Source organism: Dipodomys merriami, unplaced genomic scaffold (genome assembly GCF_024711535.1).
Source record: "Dipodomys merriami isolate MVZ:Mamm:240054 unplaced genomic scaffold, mDipMer1.0.p SCAF_3, whole genome shotgun sequence".
Taxonomy (NCBI): domain Eukaryota; kingdom Metazoa; phylum Chordata; class Mammalia; order Rodentia; family Heteromyidae; genus Dipodomys; species Dipodomys merriami.
This window is the reverse complement of record NW_027204492.1, coordinates 51,240,731-51,263,456: the sequence shown is the minus strand read 5'-3', so window position 1 is coordinate 51,263,456 and position 22,726 is coordinate 51,240,731. Positions and strand designations below refer to the sequence as shown.

General features: G+C 36.9%; 1 pseudogene; it reads right to left on the bottom strand.

The window, feature by feature from the left end:
• The window catches only part of LOC138839796 (protein FAM204A pseudogene), a 42,643-nt pseudogene extending 22,088 nt beyond the window's left edge, over positions 1–20,555 (bottom strand).
• Between the last annotated feature and the right edge of the window lie 2,171 nt (positions 20,556–22,726).

Here is a 22,726-nt window from a genome sequence, read left to right as displayed (position 1 = left end):
TGTTGTAACTGCTCTATGGAGGAAAAAATATCCAGCTGTAAATGCCAGTTTCATATGAGTTTGTATCCCTGTGTCCTTGTGTTGTTTGCTAAAAATACATCAATGAAACATACCCTTAGGGATGGAAGCATGTAGGATCTGAACTTAATGAAGGTTGACAATGACTAATATTGATGTCCTTATCACAAATGACAAGAAGACTAGGCTGCTGCTCTTGCCATAATGGCCCTGTAATAGTTCAAAAGCTTTTTGTTTGAAAACGGTGGTGTTCATGCCAAGATCTTTCACCCAATGTTCATCAGCATAAAATGTATTAATTGCCTGTTCCCCAGGCTTAAGAAAGAAATGAGAACAAACAATGTTACTTTAGCACACCTTTCTCTCCAGATTTTTTTTTATGCTTTCAGGATATCAATTCTTTCACAAATAAAGGTGGCTTTCGGAATATTTTCTATGCAATAATGATAATACTGCTTTATGCAACAAGAACCTGTTTGGTTCCTTGTGGCTAATGTCACTCTCTCTTTCAAAGCATTTGAATCCATTAGTGTCTCAGTAAAGAAAAATATGCATGGGATATAAAATATTCAGATAGAGGGTTTCAAATTCTAAATAATATGATACAATCCCCTCACAGACTATAGACAAATGTATTACCTGTCCTTTATGTCTTTTTTGAAGTAAAAATAAAAGAAAAAAGAAACCTATGGACAGAACAGCAAGCTCAGCCTAATTTTGTCATAAGCAGCATTACTAAGGTTGTAGGAATATACATGATTTACCTTTTAATACAAAAAATGCAATTATTTGGGACTGGGAAGGTGGCTCAGTGGTAGAGTGCTTGCCTTGCATGCCTGAGGCCCTGGGTTCTATTCCTCAGCACCACATAAGCAAAAAGAAAAAAGCCGGAAGTGGCGCTGTGGCTCAAGTGGTAGAGTGCTAGCCTTGAGCTGAAGAGCTAAGGGACAGCGCCCAGGCCCAGATTTCAGGCCCCACGCCCGGACCCCAAAAAAATGCAATTATTTAAAGAAATTTCAAGAAATAATATTTCCTAGGTTTGAAAAAAAATGAACCTAAACAGTTATTTCTCCTCTTGCAAATGCAGCTATTTTTCTCCAAATACCCATCTCCCTTTAACCATTGGGTTATATCCCTCATAAATAATTGTGGTTAAAAGACTAAGTGATAGCCAGTAAAACATAATATTAAGAATGTTCCTTCATTTGCCACTATCCTAATGCTTCAAACTAAATACAACAGCTGGGATGAGCTGTCTATCTTAAAACATGAACTAGAATGTATATATTGGGAAGAGTGGAGAAAGCAAATAGAAAGAGCTGAAAACCTCAGTCATCATGGAAGCACAGCACAGTGTTGATAGCAGACAGTGTACATCTCATTTTTAAAATTTGGAAACAGATTTTTAAAAAATATATTTCAACCTTACATGAGCTCATCTTTTTTCTGGATTTTCTGTCTTCTATAGCATTTATCATTATCTGTCATTATTTTCTTTAAAAAATCCATAAAATTGAAGAATGGCATCAAGAATCCAGGAATAAATGAAGATATATAAAACAGAATACTCTTTAGCATGTTTGGAATATTTTAGATATGCAAAGAAATCAAACAAAGTGAGAAATAATTCTAGTCATCACATAGAAATAAGAGAAAGCAAAACTGTTCTGAATTACACTGAACTGAACCATAATTATGCTGGTTTCTTTTTAAAGAAAAATGCCATAGAAAACTCCTAGAATTACTATTGCGAGGACTGTTATTAGAGCAACCAGCAGAATAATAAGAAATTATTGATTTGCATCAATCCCCAAAGTCATAAAACCTTCCTCCCTCTGACACATTGAAGGCAGCCATACAAAGAATATATCCCCATAGTTTGCTTTGTGAATAAAGTAGGATTTGTTTTATTGTAGAATACTATCGTGAAGATGAATTTGAAGGCTCAACAGAAGAGGCATTTTGAGCAAGGCTTAGCAAGCAGCAAGGTCGCCAAAATAGCTCTGCCATATCGTACTTTCCTTCTTCAATAATAATTACTTCTCTGCACACACAACTATTGACCCCCAGAAGACAAGTACTAGCTGAGGCTGCACATATCCAGTAAGCTCCTGTGTTTCTTGCCAATTAACAATAGTCTAAGGCAAATAAAGTTTTGCCACTTCTTTACTTATATCTGCAGTCAGATAACTCAGTTCAAGTAAAAGTCTATCTTACATTATTCCTAGCTTGTGTGAGAGATTGTCATCATCCCATTAGTACTTTTTTATTTACTATTTTTATTTTATTTTATTGTAAATAAGGTGTACAGAGGGGTTACAGTTGTATGAGTAAGATAATGAGTACATTTCTTGTAGAGCATTGTTAACCCCGCCTTTTTTTTCTTACTCACTTACAAATAATAGAATCTCTATGATTTACATGAATATCTTACTATCCATTTAAATTCTTTATGTTTTTCTCTCCCTTTTCATCAGAATCTGTCTGGGAAATCTCTTTGTGTGAAATTTCTTGGTTATTTCTTAATTAAAACAACAGCAATAGCACCATTGCCTTCCTTCCTCTGAATCTTTTTACTGATAGCCAATAAATAGCAGCAGTGTAAACAATCATTTTGAACTCAAGCATGAGAAATTGATGTGGAAGTGTGACAGCATTGTCACATATAGAAGCCTATTGGATTATTGTAACAAAAAGAAATAAATTTGAAATAGAACATTCACTGTCCTGGCACTATAACATAAAACATAGTCCATGAAATTTGAAGGGACTCCACAAGGCCATCTACTGTACTATTTTAGAAAAAGCTCACAAATAGGACTTTGAAGTTACCCTGTGTATTGAGATCAGGTAAAGATAATAGAGAAAACTGAAAAGTAGCACAAATTACTGATGCCACTCACAGACCTAGATTCCTATTCTCCCAAAGAAACTACTATTAATTTGAGGCTCATCCCATTTATCTTTATTATCTTTCCCAACCTCCATGACACTGACTGAGGACTGAAAATTTTGGAAAACACTTCCCTTATAAGTGAAGATAGCAAAGGGGAATAAGAGAATGACAAATTCTTTATTGGATGTAGTTTTAAAAATGCAGCCTACCAGGAAAATCCAGATTTTAGATGAAGAAAGCAGATTGAAGAAAACCTCAGAACAAAGTTAAGGCCATTGAAAGACTTCAGATCCTACAAGGGCAACTTAAGAGGCTACATAAGCTATATTGTGCTAAAGAAAATGACTTTTCAAAAGGGATTAATTCTTTAAAAATAAAGAAAAGTACAAACAAATAATAAATGATACATATAAATATAACTCTAGATATAGATACATAAATCAATTAGGAATATGTTAAAAAATCTTTGAACCAATAAAATTTAAATTCTAGTGCAAAAAACAAATTTTAGAAAAATATGCATTATTTAAAAATGATTCTGAGTGAAGTAGAAAGCTAGTGAAACAGAGAATACAAGCTGTGTATGAGGGGTACAAGCCAGTAAACCCTAGCTACCAACGAGGCTGAGATATAGAGGATTAAAATTTGAGACCAGTTACAGATAAATAGTCTTGGAGATTCCATCTCTGAATAACTAGAAAAAAATTCACCCTGGCTAGTGGTGTGGCTCAAGTGAAAACGACTTAGCCATGGGCTAATGAAGAGCTCAAGCCATGAGTTCCCTGCCTAGAATTGTTATAGAGGAATTCAATTCCGAGGTACAGAGAAGCCACATTTTGAGAGGTCGAATCAGGGGAGTTTTTATTAGAACATGTGCAGGCAGACACATGTTCTCAAAAATCTTAAAGTTTCAAATATACTTTACACTTAGAAAACTGAGCCATGAGTGTAAAAAGAAAGCAGAAAAACAATTCCAACAAACCAGGTCAATTAAAGAGAGAGCCAATGCGCATTCATCATGATATGAAGAGAACCAAGAGACACAAGGCATGGCACAAAATGGCAGCTGATCTGGTTGGGGCCTAAAAGGGTCATGATCAATGGGGAGAGTCACAGAGAACTCAAGAGTCTCATGAGTTCATGGCACAGGACTGGTATATCCAGTAACTTATTGTTCAAATTCTCACCCCTAACTCTGGAAATTCAGGCATGGCCATCACCTGGGGGTGGGACTCACTTTCACTCACTAAGAAGACAAGATTGTTCCAGTTAAACCCAATTTCTTATCATCCATTAGAACCAGTATTCTTATTTCAGAATGAGCATACTCACACATACACATACATATTAGAATTTGTTGTAACATAGGTTAGGAGCACTGGCTCAAACTATAATCTTAGCCACTTGCAAAATATAAATTTAAATATCATTATTTAAGGCCAACCAGGGCATAAAAGTTATCCCAACTACATGGGAAGAAAAATAGCTTGGTACAGCGTTATATAGCTGTCATCTCAGAAAAAAAAGGAATCACAAATATGAAGCTTATAGTACAGACCATCCCAGAGAAAAGTGAGAATTTACGTAAAAAACTACCAAGGCAAAAAAAAAAAATACTAGAGGAGTGACTTAAGTGGTAGATTTCCTAAGAAAAAGCCAGGCCTTAAGGAAAAGAAAGAAAATTGCAATAAAATAAGAAACTTTTAGTCCTCTAGGCAAACACTAACAAAACTCAAAAATCTCATTCCTATGTTTTTTGTATTATTATAGACCACAGATAATAAAAACAGCTTTTTTTCTAAATTGGTAGAAACACTAGACCAAAACTGAAATATGACTACAAAAATTGAAAAAAGGCTCAACTGATTCTTAGTTATAAGTATACTATACTAAAACTTGAAACTATCAAACAGGTTGGCTCATGCCTGTAATCCTAACTACTGAGGAGGCTAAGATCTGAGGATCATGGTTGAAAGGCAGCCCATGCAATTAAGTCCATAAGACTCTTATTTCCTATTAATCACCAAAATAGCCAGAAGTGAAACTGTGGATCAAGTGGTACAGTGTTAGCCTTGAGCAAAAGAACTCAGGGACAGCACTCAGGCTCTGAGTTCAAGCCCTGTTACTGACAAAAACAGAAACTATTCATAAATCATTGTCCTTAATTGCTTTCATGTAAAATTTACAAATGTTTACATTAGAGAACATTCTAGATTTTGTGTTTTCCTTTGATTTACTTAAGGTCATTTTTATACTTTAGTTGCTATTTTGTATTATGGTTATTCTCAATACCACCTTGTCTTCTGTTAACTATTTTATCATTTTTATGAGAATATTTTTCCCTGTTCTATACACTGGCTTTTTATCTTTGTTTTGTTTTGCTTCTCTGTTTGCTTTGATCTTTGTCTTTCATGTTGTAGCATTCTAGACATCACTAACTCTTGATGGCTAAGTGTGAAAAATGAGATCTAGGTTAACATAAGATTAATGTTAGCACAGTAATCAAAAATCTCTTTAAATATCCCATCTTTTCCTACATAGAAACACATACAGATGGAAACAAAGAGCAAATAAATCCACAATAATTAATACCTACAACATGACCAAGAAATACATAATACTGCCAATTTCAAATTAAATATAAGGTGAGTCATAAATTATGTATAAAGATCTTCACTTCTACATGCTCAGATGGAGCTAACATAGACAATAAAAGTGGAAAGAGACCCCACGACTGAACAACCAATGACCCTAATATCCCCAAATAGAAGTAACCATAATGGAAAGTAATTCCTAAGAATTGGTAGAGGACTTGATAACTAAACAAAAATAAATGTAAAGTTTTGGACAGGATTCTGAAGGAGAATCTCTCTCATGCCTTTCCATGCTTCTGGTGTTGCTGAAATTCTCATTGTCTGTTAGTGTGATGGTTCGAGTAAAATGTCAACTTTATTATGTTAAGTGATGCTTAGTTACTAAGACATTTTTGATATATTTGTTAGGAAATTTATGGAATATATTGTCATTTGAATCAGTATTGAGTAAAGATTCGTTTTCATCAATGTGGATAGATAACTTTCTATAGAAGAAATGAAGAGAGCAAAAACAGCAGAGGAAAAAAGTATTCTCTCTTCATCATCTGAATTAGTGACATCTATTTTCCTCTGAACATTGGTTCTTCTAATTCTTGGGGCTTTAGACTACAGTTTATATCTGCAGTCCTTTATCTCTTTACTCAATTCCATTGTTTTGAACCCTGAATATAATGAAATTACATCAGAAAATTTCTGTTTTCGGGCATATAGACAACATATTGAGAATATTTGGTTTCCATAATCACAAATGAGCCAATTCTCAGGATAATGTGTATATTTGTACTTATTGCTTCTGTTTTTGCTGCAGAAGCTTGCTAAAACGGCTTATAAAAATCTCTTCAGTCTCTGCCTCCAATACCATAAATGTCTCTCCCTTATTATGTGGCAGTGCCTCTTCTCTTACAATAATAACAATTGTATTAAGTTTCAGTCTACACTTAATATGTGCGATCTCATTTTAACTTGATTACATTTACAAATATCTACTTTTCAAATAAAAATACAATTAAAGGTATTGGGAATTATATCATCTATATATTTAGGGAAGATACGATTTAACCCTAGAACAATAGTTTATACTAAGTTCCTCAATGATAGCTTGTGGATAGAGTATACTCTGAGCTCTTTTTTTTAATTTAATTTAATTTTATTTGTGAACATACTGTACAGAGGGGTTACAATTACATGGGCAGGATAATGCATACATATCTTACCAAGTATTGCAGCCTCCTCCTTTGGTTTACCCTTCACATCCTTTCCCAGCCTCCCCCCAACCCCCAATCCCAATCCTTCTCCTTCCCCCCAGTACCCCCCCTGCACCGACGTTGTAAAGCTCATTTTGGACATGAGAACTTGTACTTCTCATTGTTGCAACAGGTCCACCTGTATCCTTAAACAACTGGTTTTTCCCCATCTCCTCCACAAGTTATACTGACATCAAATATAGTGAAAGCAGGGGTTATAGTGTGGGGGAGGGACATACAAAACAACAAAAAGATAATCTTATAAATGCATTAGAAAAACATGCATGAAAGAAAAAAACATTAAAATACACATCTAAGGGTTCATTTTCCTGACATCACATTATCTGACCTTTTCCGCGTGACTCATACATATACGAGATATTGCAAATAAGGGAAACCATGGGACCTATGTTTCTTTGGGCCTGGCTTACTTCACTTAATATAATTTTTTCCAAGTTTTTCCATTTCCTAACAAATGGGGCAATGTCATTCTTTCTGATGGAGGCATAGAATTCCATTCTGTGAATATACCACATTTTCTTGATCCATTCATCTACTGAGGGGAATCTGGGTTGGTTCCATATCTTAGCTATGGGAAATAAAGCTGCCATAAACATAGTTGTGCTGGTAGCTTTAGTGTGGTCTTGTTTGTAAACATTTGGGTAAATGCCCAAAAGTGGGATTGCTGGGTCATAGGGGAGCTCTATGTGAAGTCTTTTGAGGAACCTCCATACTGCTTTCCAAAGTGGTTGAACAAGTTTACATTCCCACCAACAATGAAGTAAGGTTCCTTTCTGTCCACATCCCCTCCAGCATCTGTTGTTATTAGAGTTCTTGAGTTTTACCATTCTAACTGGGGTGAGGTGATATCTCAATGTTGTTTTGATTTGCATTTCTTTTATGGCTAGGGATGTTGAACATTTCTTCATGTGTCTATTGGCCATCCTTCTTTCTTCTTCAGAGAAGTCTCTCTTTAAGTCTTTCACCCACTTATTTATTGGGCAGTTGTTTCTTTGAGGATTTGTTGTTGGGGGGGTTAATTTTTGAGTTCCAAGTATATTTTAGATATGAGACCCTTGTCCATTTTATGGCTAGTAAAGATCTTCTCCCAATCCGTGGGCTTTCTATTGATCTTGCTAGCTATGTCATTTGCCATGCAGAAGCTCTGCAACTTTATGCAATCCCATTTGTCAAACCTTTCTTTGATTTGTTGGGCTTCCGGGTCTCTATTCAGAAAATTTCGGCCTGAGCCTAAGAGACCTAGGTTTTCTCCTATTCCATCCTGTAATGTTTTCAGAGTGTCTGCTTTGAGTTCAAGGTCTTTGATCCATTTGGAGTTGATTCTGGTGCAGGGTGATATATAAGGATCTAGCTTTAGTTTTCTACATGTAGTTAACCAATTTTGCCAGCACCATTTACTGAAGAGGCTGTCTTTCTTCCATTCTATTGTTTTAGCTCCCTTATCGAAGATTAGATGGCTATAGGTCTGTAGGTTCACTTTTGGGTTTTCAATTCTATTCCATTGGTCCTGAAGTCTGTTCTTACGCGAATACCAAGCTGTTTTGATTACTATGGCTTTATAGTAGAGTTTGAAATTTGGTATTGATATTCCTCCAGTAGTGTTCATTCCGTGGAGGAGCGTTTTTGCTATGCGGGGTCTTTTATTGTTCCATATGAATTTTTGGATTGCCTTTTCTATTTCCTTGAAGAATGAGGTTGGAATTTTGATAGGTATTGCGTTGAATTTGTAGATAGCCTTGGGAAGTATTGCAATTTTCACGATGTTAATCTTTCCAATCCAGGAGCATGGGAGGTTTTGCCATTTTTTAAGTTCTGTGTTGATTTCCTTTTTCAAGATTTTAAAGTTTTCATCATATAGGTCCCTCACTTCTTTAGTTAAGTTAATTCCTAGGTATTTTATTTTCTGTGGGGCTATTACAAATGGAGCTGCTTTCCTAATTTCAGCCACACTTTTCTCATTGTTGGCATAAAGAAAAGCCATTGATTTTTGGGGGTTAATTTTATAACCTGCAACTTTGGGAAAGTTTTGAATCAGCTTGAGTAATTTGGGAGTGGAGTCTATGGGATTCTTTAAATACAAGATCATGTCATGTGCAAAGAGGGAGAGTTTTATTTCTTCTTTCCCTATTTGTATCCCCTTTATGTCTGTGTCTTGTCTTATGGCTGTCGCTAGGTATTCTAATACTAGATTGAAGAGAATTGGATAGAGTGGGCATCCTTGTCTTGTTCCTGAGTTAAGAGGAAATGGCTTTAGTTTTTCACCATTGACTATAATGCTGGTTGTAGGTTTGTCATATACAGCCTTTATTGTATTGAGGAATGTTCCATGTATTCCTAATTTTTCCAAAACCTTCATCGTGAAGGTTGTTGGATCTTGTCGAATGCTTTTTCTGCATGTATTGAGATAACAATGTGGTTTTTATTCTTGCTCCTGTTGATGTGATGAATAATATTAATTGATTTGCAAATATTGAACCAGCTTTGCATCCCTCAAATGAATCCTGTTTGATCGTGGTGTATGATTTTTTGGATGAATTGTTGAAGTCGATTGGCCAAAATTTTGTTGAGAACTTTTGCATCAATATTCATCAAAGAAATGGGTCTATAGTTCTCTTTCTTTGATGAGTCCCTGAGTGGTTTGGTATGAGGGTTATGATGGCTTCATAGAATGTGTTCGGTAGTGAATTTCTCTTTCAATTTCATTGAAGAGTTGGAGGAGTATTGGTGTGAGCTCTGCTTTGCAGGCCTTGCAAAATTCCGATGTAAAACCATCTGGTCCTGGACTTTTCTTAGCTTGGAGGTCTCTTATTGCTGTTTCTATTTCAGTGCTTGATATGGGCCTGTTAAGATAGTTTAACTCATCTTGGTTTAGTTTTGCCATGTCAATGTTTGCTAGGAAGAGGTCCATTTCTGTCAAGTTCTTAAACTTATTAGCATAAAGTTTTGAGAAGGATTCCCTTATAATGTTCTGAATCTTGGTTGTTTCCGTGGTGATGTTTCCATTCTCATCTCTGAATTTGTTAATTTGGGTGTGTACTCTTCTTTTTCTGATAAGATTTGCTACACATCTGTCAATTTTGTAAAGTTTTTCGAAGAACCAACTCTTTGTTTTGTTGATTCTTTCTACAGATTTTTTTTGAATCCTAATTCATTTAATTCTGATTTAATTTTGATTATTTCATTCCGTCTACTGGATTGGGGTTTATCTTGCTGCTCTTTTTCAAGGAGGTTTAGATGTTTCATTACATTGTTAGTTTCAGATTTCTCCAATTTGTTGATGTAGGAGCTCAGAGCTATAAACTTGCCTCTGAGTACTGCCTTTGCTGTGTCCCAGAGGAGCTGGTAATTTGTGTGTTCATTTTTGTTGAATGGCATGAACATTTGAATTTCCTTTCCAATCTCTTCCATGACCCACTCATGATTCAGCAGTGTGTTGTTCAGACTCCATGTGATGCTGGACTTTCTTTGGTGGCTTTTGGTGTTGAGTTCTAATTTTATTCTCTTGTGGTCAGAGAAGATGCAAGCTATAAGTTCAATGTTTCTGAATTTAGACAATTTTGTTTTCTGGCCTAAAATGTGGTCTATTTTAGAAAACGTTCCATGTGCTGCTGAAAAAAACGTGTATTCTGATGCTGCTGGATGAAATGTTCGTTAGATGTCTGTTAAGTCTAGGTGATCTATGCTGCTGTTTAGATCTGCTGTTTCTCTGTTGAGTTTTTGCCGAGTTGATCTATCTAGTGGGGAGAGTGGTGTGTTAAAATCCCCAACAATTAATGTCTTTGGATCTATATGGGATTTGAGGGAAAATAGTGTTTCTTTGGTAAATTTGCGTGCTCCATTGTTTGGCGAATAGATATTTAGAAGTGTAATATCATCCTGAAGGATAGATCCTTTAATTAGTATGTAGCGACCTTCTTTATCTCTTCTCACAAATTTTAATTTGAAGTCTATTTTATTTGATATTAGGATTGCAACCCCAGCCTGTTTATGGGGGCCGTTTGCTTGGTACATTTTGTTCCAGCCTTTAACCTTGAAAATGTGTTTGTTTTTACGGGCAATATGTGACTCCTGCAGGCAGCAGATAGAAGGGTCTTGTTTTTTAATCCAACTAGACAGTCTATGTCGCTTAATTGGAGAGTTCAGGCCGTTAATGTTAAGAGATAAGATTGAGAGGTATTTGGGAGTTCCTGCCATGTTATCCACCTTCTTGGGGGCTGCAAAAATTGGGTTCTTCCTATGGTTCTTGGATTCTCAATTTGGGTGCAGTTCCTTGGCCTTTATTGCAGTCTTGTTTGTTTTCTATGTGTAGGACATCTTCAAGAATCTTTTGTAGGGCTGGTTTGGTGGAGATGTATTGTTTCAATTTTTCTTTGCTATGAAAGTTTTTTATTTGGCATTCAGTTATGAAGGAGAGTTTAGCTGGGTACAGTATTCTTGGTTGATAGTTGTTTGTTTTTAGGGCATGGCATACATCATTCCAGGCTCTTCTTACTTTGATTGTCTCTGCTGAGAAATCTGAGGTGATTCTAATTGTTCTCCCTTTATAGGTGATTAAACTTTTCTCCTTGACAGCTTTAAGGATCTTTTCCTTGGTCTGAGTTGATCCTGTGTAGATTATAATGTGAAGGTAGGATGTCCTATTCTGGTCTGGTCTATTTGGGGTTCTAAAAGCTTCTTGTATCTGAATAGGCCTATCTTTTTGTATGTTTGGGAAGTTCTCTGCTAGGATCCTGTTAAACAAATTTCCTAGACCATTAACTTCTGTTTCTACGTGCTCCTCTACACCCATTATCCTTAGATTGGGCCTTCTGTTGGTGTCTTCCAGGTGTTGGATAGATCTATCACATTTCTTGGACTTGTCTTGGATGGTTGTATGTTCTTTCTCTATAATATCTAGGCTGTCTTCAATCCCTGAGATTCGATCTTCTGCATGGTCTATCCTGCTGTCAAGAGTCTCTACTTTGTTTTTAATATCTTTTCCTTCTAATTGCTCAGCATTCATGGCTTCAAGTTCTTTGTTGAAGCTCTGTTTTAGGTCTTGTATTAATTTCTTTACTTCCTTAATTTGGTGTTCAGTGTTTGTTCTCAAATCACTTAATTGATTGGTTATTGTTTCTTTGGACTCCCATTCCTTCTGTTGGGTTCCATTCAGCATTCCTTTTGTGGTCTCCCTGACTTCCTTCAGCTCTTTGTTAATGGATTCCATGAATGCTTTTAGTGATCTTTTTGTATTCTCTACCTGGTCTTTCAATTCCTGTATTACTCTTTGATTAGCTTCCTCCCGTTCATGGGATTCCTATAGTTCTCTTTCCTCCCATTCGTGGGATTCCTGCAGTTCTCTTTGAGTATTCTCAGCCTGCTCACACCATTCCTCCCTTTCTCTTTGAGTATTCTCAAGTTGTTCACGCAAATCCTGTATCAGTTTTTGAGTAGCTTCCTCACGCTTATGATATTCCTGTATAAAATTTTGGGATTCCTCCTCTCTCTCCCTTTCACGCTCATACAGAGTCCTTTTTAAGTTGTCAAACTTCTCATTTATTATGTTTGCCAGCAGTGTTTGTAGAGCTATTTGGGAAGTCTCCTCTGGATTATTCATTATCTGTTCTGACCCCTGATTATCAAGATTGGGAACTGAGATACCCGGATTTGCCATTTTTCTTGTGTTTTTCCGGCTTACTCTGCCCATTTGAGATAAAAATAGCACCAATTTTGTGCTAGAACACTATCTTAAGGCAACCATCAATCAAAATTTGCATTTGTACGGTCAATAGTCTACAGATACAATCTAGTTCAACAGATACATCTATTCAACATCAAATAACTATATGTTAATGGGCTTCGAACAGCAGAGAAGAATTTGTAAAAACAGAAATTATTAGGGTTAGGGAGAGATGCGGGTAAAAAAATAGGAATAGATTGGTGTGGGGAGGCACAGGGAGAGTTAACTAAGTTCTAATCCCAATGCAAGAAGTAGGTTGGGTAGGATGTAAGTAGAGAGAGAGAGAAAAAGAAGAAAGGGAAAGGGAAATGAAAAGAGACCAGAAACAAATAGAAACGTAAAAATTAATATTATTATGGAGATTAAAAGACCATCTATTTAGAGAGGAATGTGAGTATATTAAGAGAAGGGAAGGGACATAGAGGAGAAGTGAAAAATTTTAAAAAATACTTAAAATATTATATAGGTATAAAGAGGTAGTACTGCTATTAAGGAATTTAAGTCTCAGAGGTTTTGAATTGAGTAATAAATTTGTGGATTAAATGTGTACACAATTGGGGATAGGGTCTACTAGTTAACTAAGGGTTTATCTGAGGATGGGCAGGACAAGAGTTAAGTCACATAAAGAAGAACAAAAGAGAGGAAAAGGTGAGAAGGATAAGAAAGGGAGAGAAAAAGTTCAGAAGTTCAGTAGAGCTAAACGAAAAACAAAAAGTTAAGAAAGAAAAAAAAGAGAAAGAATCCAAGAAAAGAAAGGAAAATGCACATTCACTTATTCCTAAAATAAAAATTTTGAGGAAAAAAAAGTTACAGGAAAACAATTATTTTTTCAAAAAAGGCAAAAATTAAAGATTAATAAAATTTTTAGAAAAGGAAAATTTTTATATATATATATAAGGTACCAAAAAAAAAGAAAAAAAAATAAGAAAAGAAGAAGAAGAAAAAAAAAAAGTTCTTTGATTTTTTTGGGAGGGGTGCTAAGAATCCTGTATCTCCCTTTTGTCTGTAACCAGCCTCTTGTTGGAGTCTCTGGTCAGCTTGAGGTTCTGTGGCTTGCTTGGTTTCTTAAGTCAGTTTGTTCGAACAGGCAGAAAAATGCTCTGCTTTACCCAAGATTTTGAGATCCCCCTCCCAGATTAGTTTAATGGGAGGGTGATCTGCCTTGAGAATCACAAATGTGGGGGATGCAGTGGTGAGGCTAGGTTCTGGGTAGAGTTGAGGCCTTTCAACAATCAGTAGCTTTTCCCTGGGGCTATTTTGTGAAAAAACTCACAGACCCCAGCCTAGAGCCATTCTCAGGGTTTCTGTTTTTTCAATTGATTGTTGAGGCTGCTAGAGGGAGGGGCAGCCTCTGGTTCTGGTACCCAGTGAGGAAAGCCACTCCAATGGCTGGAGCCTGAGCTGGGTGACTTTTCCCTGGATGGAGCTGAGTCTGGCAGGTCACTTCACCGTTAAGTTCTTGTGACCTGCTAAATGACTCGTTTTATTCCAAGGCCTGAGTTGGAGCTGGCAGCTCCTCCGAGCTTTTTTGGTGTCCAAGATGGAGATCACCGGTGCTGGTGGGGGAGGGGTGGCCTTCCCTCCTCTGCTCCCTGAGAAGGAGTGAGGTCATCGGGCTTCTACTCATGCCGAGTCTTGGATCATGGGTCGTCTCTGGTCTGCAAACTGCAGGATGAAGATGTCCGCTCCTTTTCGGTTCTTGCTGGTGTTGAGTAGAATCTGCTCACCTGCTGCATCTGGCTCCTTCGTCCCGGACTCTCTGTGTGAGCACCCAGGTATGGCCCCGGCTGCGGTCTCCACCGCGACCCTGCCGCCGCCGCAGTTATGGCGGCTGGCAAGCGCTCAGATGTGTCTTCTTGCCTTGGCTTTCCCTCTCTTGTCTAACTCTCTGTCCTGTGATGGCACACTTGGTGTAATTCTCTGGCTTAGGACTGTTCACTGGAACTCTAAAACTGCTTTCTATGCGAGAGCTTGTTCAGATTCCAGCTTCTCCTCGCCATCTTCCTGCAACCTCCTCTGAGCTCTTTTGTAGTTAAAACTCTTTCATCTTTGGACCTGATGAATTAAACATACCAATAATCTAAAATAATCCAAAAAATACTGCTTTAAAACATTTTACCAGGCCATTCTATCATAATGTTAAGTAATTTAAGCCAAAACGAATGTATGTTTTCTCTCATATTCAAAAGTAGACCAAGAATAACAACAATCACAACCACAACAACCATAATAATAGTAATAATAATAAGTAATTGTAAAAGGGATAATGTTTGGGGGTAACCAGTAGGTTGGTAAGGGAAAGGAGAAGATAATGAGGTGGATTTTATAGAACTATATGCATGAAAAAAGCTTTATGGAATAATAGGAAAAAAACAGTTTAAAGGAAGTAAGGAAAGGTTATAGTGGCTAACATAAACTAATATAGATGGTATAAATTTGATGCATGCACATTATATGAATTTTGTAAAAATCACAATGAATCCCTTTAATATAATTGATTTAAGGTAATATTTTTGGGGGTTCTGGTCGTGGGGCTTCAACTCTGGGCCTGGGCACTGTCCCTCAGCTCTTCAGCTCAAGGCTAGCGCTCTACCACTTGAGCCACAACACCACTTCTGGCTTTTTTCTTTTTGCTTATGTGGTGCTGAGGAATCGAACCTAGGGTCTCATGCATGCAAGGCAAGCACTCTACCCTTGAGCCACCTTCCCAGCCCTTAAGTGATATTTTAATTTACATATTGTTCCTTCATTGTCTTCCTTCCTATATTTCTGTGTATATGTGTGAAGACAGCATAATGTGTTCCGTAAATAAGTTGACTTTCATTTAGAAACTCAAAAACATTTAGTATTATATGATAATTATTTAATTGTGAGCATTTTATTCTGTAAAGTTTAGATTGAGGATCTAGGCACTGGTGGCTTATGCCTGTAGTCCTAACTACTATGGAGGCTGATATCAGGAGGATCATTGTTCATTGCTAACCTAAACAGAATGGTTTCTGATACTTCTACTTTACCCATAAGTCAGTGCAATGTGGCACAAAATCAGATATTGAAAGGAATGCAGTTCCAGGCTCATCCAGGCAAAAATGTACACATTTTTATTGCTAAATTTCAGTGGAATGTTTTCCATTGCTATATATTAAAATATCTGTAGTGTAGGCAAAATATCAACTTCTGCTTTGATTTTTGGAGGATGTGTGCCTACATTGGTAAGAAGGTATCTATCTTCAATTTTGATTCATAAGTTAATGTTTTCCATAAATCTCCTAACATACCCAGTAAAAAATAACATTTTAGCCGGCTGGCATCATTAATTTTACATTTAACTTGAACTACCATACTATTCCATGATGAGAATTTCCAGAAACCACAAAAGCTATGAGAAACTGCAAAAGCTATGAGAAAGTAATGAGAGAGTCTACTTTAGAAAATGTAAAATACTAACCCTGCTTGCTTACCTCTGTATTGTGAACTTTCAGCCTGCAAAATAGTAGGGAATAAATGTTGGTTCTTTTCAGCCACCAGTCTCTATTGTAGTCTGTTGTGGCAGCACTAAGAAATGAATAAAATTGTATCAATCCAAGAGAATGGAAATTATTCAGCAAAGGGCTTGAGGAGTAAAAGCCAAATGCATGAAAGGTTGAATATAAAAAAGTCAAGAAGATGTACTTTGAATATCCCCATTGAAACTCGTATTGGAATTTAATCTTTATTAATAGAATAGAAAGTTAATTTGTAGGTGCAACTGTTAAAGGTAATTTAGCCATAAGGATCAGACACTAATTAAAGAGAACATGGCTTAATTAGAAGAGAAAGACCTGAGATAATATGCCCTTTCTTGCCAAATGATTTCAGAGATGCATACCAATGAGGAGAACATCAGAAGTGACTATTCTGTCTTGAATTTCCAGCCTTTAGAAAGATGATCAATTCTCTTTTTTAAAAAATATTTTCTAATCCTTGCCACAATAATAGAATATTGTCTATGGCAAATGAAAATGTATAAGAACAGTGTGTTTATATGGTCTGACAAAGGAGAAATAATATCCTGAAACAATGACAAAGGAAGCGAAACTGAATAAATTTCATTGTTTTCTTCTGTGTAGATGATAGTCAAATTTTATCTCTTAAGATTAAAAGGCCAAAACATCCAAATACATTGTAAAAAGTATTTTAAATAAATAGTAAAAAATAGATAATTATGTTTAAAGATAAAAGAGAGGAAAAAGAGAGGAAAAACAGCACAAACATAAATAATAAAGAAATAATATATATAACAAAGTAATGTGAGTTGAAACAAGTAAGTGAAATCACTGAATATAAAATAATTTAACACAAGTAAGTTAGTTAAGTCACTGAATTTATAAAATAATTTAACACATTGGTTATAACAATTCTAACCCAAGTGCTATGGCTCACAGCTATAATCCAAACTCAGGAGGTTAAGATCTCAGGATCATGATTTGAAGCCAACTCAGGTTGGAAAGTCAGTGAGAAAGCAATTAGCCAACAAAAAGGCAGAACTGGAGGTGTGGTACAAGTGGTATGGTGTGGATCAAGTGGTAGAGTACTAGTTCTTTTTATTTTATGTTATTGTAAAGATGCCGGACAAAGGGGTTACAATTACATGAATATGGTAATGAGTACATTTCTTGTAGAACATTGTCACCCCTTCCCTTGTTCTCCCACTGTCCTTTTTCTCCCTTACCTCTCTCACTCCTCTCCCCCATCACGTGAAGTTGTAAAGTTCATTTCCAATATACTGTCTTGTGGGTATCATTATTGCAATGGGTCATCCTATGCCCTTGTTTCAGCATTTGGTTATTCCCCTTCACCTCCCCAAATTAGACAAATATATATACAAGGTACAAGGTACCAAAATCTAGTACAGTGAAAATAGGGGATATACGATAGAGGGAAGAACATACAAAGGAAACAAAAAAAATCATAATACATTAAAAACAACAGCAACAAAGAAAGACCTCTTATGTCTAGATCTTGGGGTTCATTTCACTTAGCATCATCTTATATGCTCTTATGTACATAGTTTTTGAGCTTTTCTGCTCACCTGATAAAAATATCCTAGACTTATACTAATTATTGCAAATGAGGAAAACCAGGGGACCTATATTTCTTTGACTCTGGTTTACTTCACTTAATATGATTTTTTCCCCAAGTCTTTCCATTTCCTAACAGAGCAGTGTTATTCTTTCTGACAAAGGCATAAAATTCCATTGTATATATACGTACCACATTTTCTTGATCCACTCATCTACTGAAGGGCATCTGGGTTGGTCCCATATCTTAGCTGTAGCGAATAATGTGATTTAAAAAAATTAGTTGTGCTTGTAGTTTTAGAATGGCCTTTTTTTGTGATCGTTTGGGTAGATGCCCAGAAGTGGGATTGCTGGGTCATAGGGGAGCTCTATGTGTAGTCTTTTGAGGAACCTCAATACTACTTTCCATAGTTCCTGAACAAGTTTACACTCCCACCAGCAGTGCAGTAGGATTCCCTATTGGCTACATCCCCTCCCTCCAGCATTTGTTGGTATTAGATTTCTTGATTATAGGCATTCTAACTGGGGTGAGGTGGAATCTCAATTTTGTTTTGATTTGCATTTCTTTTGTGGACAGAGAAGTTGTTCCTTTGATTCTTTGTGTGTCTATTGGCCATCTTATTTCTTCTTCAGAGAAGTCTCTTTAAATCTTTAGCCCAATTATTAATGGGGCATGTGTTTGAGGATTTATTTTTGGAGGATTAGAGTACTAGTCTTGAGAAAAATGCTCAAAGACAGTAGCCAGTCCTTGAGTTCAAGCCCTCAGGACTAAGGCACTCACACGTGGACATGTACACACGTGTGTGCATGCACACACACACACACACACACACACACACACAAACACACACACACACAAAATGGAGCTCTAGCAATGTAGGAAGTATAATTAACACCATGACATGCAAACTAATAATGAAAAGATGATGAAAGTATACAAGGTGATAAGAAATGATGCTTATGTTCCTAATACCATAGCAACTTTAACTCAGGCCAAAATACAGTGAAAAAATCCAAGACATATAAAAATGCACAATAGGGATTTCTTTAAACATATGTAGCCGGTCAATATTTTCTGCAATGATGCTGCATATGACATAGTTTGAAATAAGTTTATATATGCTTTTGCTCATCAGTCTGCATTGACAAATAGCTCTGTATCAAGCTTCTGATTGTTAACCTCTAGGCAAGACCAGGCACATTATTTTAAAAGCACAATGTAACATAAAATCATCAGGTTACTGTTGAAAAATCTAACCGGAAAAAACTTATCTAAATGTAGTACAATATAAAACCTTTATTCTTTAGACAATATTTTGCTTCAAAGATATTTTTGTCATAAAATGGATTAAAGTTATTAGTGATAGCTTAGTAACATCATAAACTTAGAAATTAAACAAATGAACTTAAAGAATTTGGTTATCAAACATACAGTAATATAATGGTTACTACTTACTTTTATTGAACACATTATAACTTATCAGAATGCAAATTTATTTATTTGTTACCAGAATGCAAATCTATTTATTTATTTAGACAGGAAAAACATACTTTCAAAAATTTCTTTTCAGCCAATGTAAGTGACAATGTTGCCACTTGATTGGGACAAGTGTAAGATTGCAAATATATTTCCATTTATTATGTTAGTTTTGAAAGTTATTTTGGCAGATAAAACTATTAATATTGTTTCAAAAAACCTGTAGAAGTTAGTAAAAATAACTGTAAATTTCTGCGTCAATTATTTTAAAACTTTGATTTGAGTGCATATCATATAAGATTGCAAAACCCTTGTTCTAAAATCATTTAACTCTCCATCCAAACCAGTTCTATGAAGCGCAAATTTAATATTAATGGAATTTTGATGTTCCAATGACAATTGCTATAGCTTTTGTAGTTTGTACAAGAAATAAAAATTGACTTAATTATTTTAAATGCTTCCAAACATCTGTTTCTACATTGTATTTTTTATTTTTAGATAAATTTATAATTAGTAGTACATAATTAAAAATATAATTATCCTCAATAATTGCTCTTAAATTTCATATAAAAATAATGTACTTTCTACTTAATAAAATAAGCTTTAAATTTCTAAGCTGTAGATATTTACCTTATAACATTACGTCAGTTTTCAACACTGCAATATGCTCTGATAAATTGTAATCCATCTCCAATTTTTATCATACCCATGTCCAAGTTTATATTTTTTGACAATCAGCACAGAACATTTAATGCCTGTATACAGGCAGGTCTTGTCACAGAACTCAGGCTGAAAAGTCAATATTATTATAGATTCCACATGATTGCTTACAGAAATAGAAGAGAGAGTATGTTAATCCACAAATGTACTCATGTTTAATGTTTCTCTTCACCTAACCTGTACATAATAATGTAGGCAATCTACTCTACTATCACTTGGAGGAACCACAGAGTTATAAGTCAAAGAATATAAACACAGAATCCTAAAGTAGAATAGTAAAATTTTAATCAGTGAGCCAATATGTTCATATTCATGAAAGGTTAAAGTATTTGAGGCATTTACCACTTGTTGCTTGTTTCATAGCAGAGCAACACGTGGTGCTAAACCACCTGATTGTGTGCCTTTATAAGACCTGCAAATCCTTAACTCAGGGCTCTCCTCCTAGAATCCACTGTGTAGGAGTGTAGGACGGCGCCCAAGCTGCAGCCCGTTTAAATAAAACAGCTGTAGAGTCTGACTCTCAATGGTCTTCTTGTGGGGGGTCCTGCGACCTTGGCATATCATATTAGTGGGGGCTCATCCAGGATCTCCCCTCAAAGACCCCCAAGACCTCAGACTCCAAAGGTAAAACAGCGTTGTCTTTGTTAATTTGTCTTGTCCTGTCATTTGTTTTACTTTCATTTCTCTTGTGAGGATGGCTGCTCCAATTACTAAAGGGTTGTCGAAGCGGACGCGCTTGTACGACAAACCTGGAGGAACTGGGAGATGTCTGAGATCCTCTTGTGGGGAGGGGGTAACCCTGCCATGCGGGGCAGGGGTCCTTGGAACCCCGCCGTGTGAAGCTTTTTTAGTAACTGTCAGGCCTGCATGTGTTTTGTTTGTACTGTTAATTTTTTTTATACTGTATGACTGATGGGACTGGAAACCATGGGCACCACTCCATCTAGCCCCCTAGACTTACAAAAAGAAACTGAGAAAGAGAAAAAAAATAGTATCCCCCTGTTTTTCAGGGAGATAACTTGGAAGAAGAAATGTTTCCTCCCCCATACTCCTCTTCCCAGGTTCCTTTTGCAGAAACTGAGAATGATCAAGAGGAGGAGGGAGCTATAGAACCAGCAGCCAAACCCTCGGCACCTGCCCTTAAAGTTTCTGAGGGGCCCGTCACTCGACGACGCCGTGGTATCAACTCCCCTTCTAACGCAGCTGTTTTTCCCTTACGCACCATAGGTCCTGTGGTTGCGGATGGTCAACAGTAACTCCAATATTGGCCATTTTCTACCAGTGATCTATACAATTGGCGCACCCAAAATGTCCCCTTTTCTGAGAAACCCCAGGATTTAATTCATTTGCTTGAAACTATTCTCTTTATTCACCAGCCCACTTGGGATGATTGTAGTTAGCTTTTACAGGTCCTTTTTACCACTGAAGAGAGAGACCGTATCTGAGAAGTGGCCCGGAAACATATCCCTGGCCCCACGTAGCCTGCCCTGATGTCTGCCTATTTTCCTAAGATCTGACCAATATGGGAATACAATACGGTTGAAGGTAGGAAGCGATTCCTTGTCTACTGCCAGGCTCTGTTGGCAGGTCTCAAGGTGGTGGCTCGCCGACCAACTAATATGGCCAAGGTTTATGATGTAAGACAGGGAGGAAGTGAAAGTCCTGCAACATATCTTGAGCGGCTCATGGAAGCTTTTAGTCAATATACCCAGTATGATCTTGAGACCCAGGAGTCGGCTCAGATAATTATGTTTGCCTATATAAATCAAGCTGCACCAGACATAAAGCGAAAGTTGCAGGCTCTAGACAGATTTGGTGAAAAGTCTATTAGGGATCTAGTAGCCATGGGGGAAAAGTTTAACAATAAGAGAGAGACAGAGGAGCAAAGACAGAAAAGGAAGGACAGAGAACATGAAATTGAGCGTGAAAAGAGAGACCGGGCCAAGGAAAAGAGGCCAGACTTGTTGGACTTGCCAATTTCACATGCTGAGCATACCTGGTTCACTGATGGCAGCAGTTTCATTTGAGATGGGAAAAGGTACGTAGGCACAGCAGTCACCACGGACACTGAGATAGTGTGGGCAGAACCACTCCCCCAGGGAACGTCTGCACAAAGAGCAGAACAAGTGGCACTAACAAAAGCCCTACAGATGGGAAAAGGGAAAAAACTAAATATTTACTGGACAGTCAGTATGCTTTTGCCACCGTGCATGTCCATGGAGTCATTTACCAAGGGAGGGGGCTGCTGATAGCTGAAGGGAAAGACTATTAAAAATGTCCCTCCCCCACAGTGTAACCCCCGCTTTCACTATATTTGATGTCAGTATAACATGTGGAGGAGATGGGGACAAACAAGTCGTTTAAGGATTCAGGTGGACCTGTTGCAACAATGAGAAGTACAAAATGTCATGTCAAAACCAGCTTTACAATGTCGGTGGGGGGGAGGGAGGGGGGTATAATTGGGTGGGGGGAGGGGGGTAAAATTGGGTGGGGGAAGGGAAGTGAAGGGTAAACAAAGGAGGAGGCTGCAATGCTTGGTAAGAAATGTATGCATTATCCTGCTCATGTAATTGTAGCCCCTCTGTACAGTATGTTCTCAAATAAGATAAAATACAATTAAAAAAAAATCAGCATTTATAAGACACAACTGTAGTAGAAAATTTAAAGTTATCCTTCCATTTCCCCTAATGAAACCCACTGTGCTCAGGTTTCTATGCAGTGATTCTACTTCCTGGTGCGCAGATAGATATGGACCAAAATGAAGACAGCAGATTTCCTCCCAGAATTTGAGATTGCTCCTCAGAGATGTTTTCATCTGTCTGATGGCATAAGGCTGGGATGAGAATAGGACTGCTGTGTCCAGTGTATGCACAAAACAAGTGGGTCAGCCGAGGGAAGGAAGAGAGAGACTGGCCTGGGGAGAAAGGAAGAAGCCTTATGACAAGGGAGAGAGACAGCCTGGTGAAGGCCATGATGG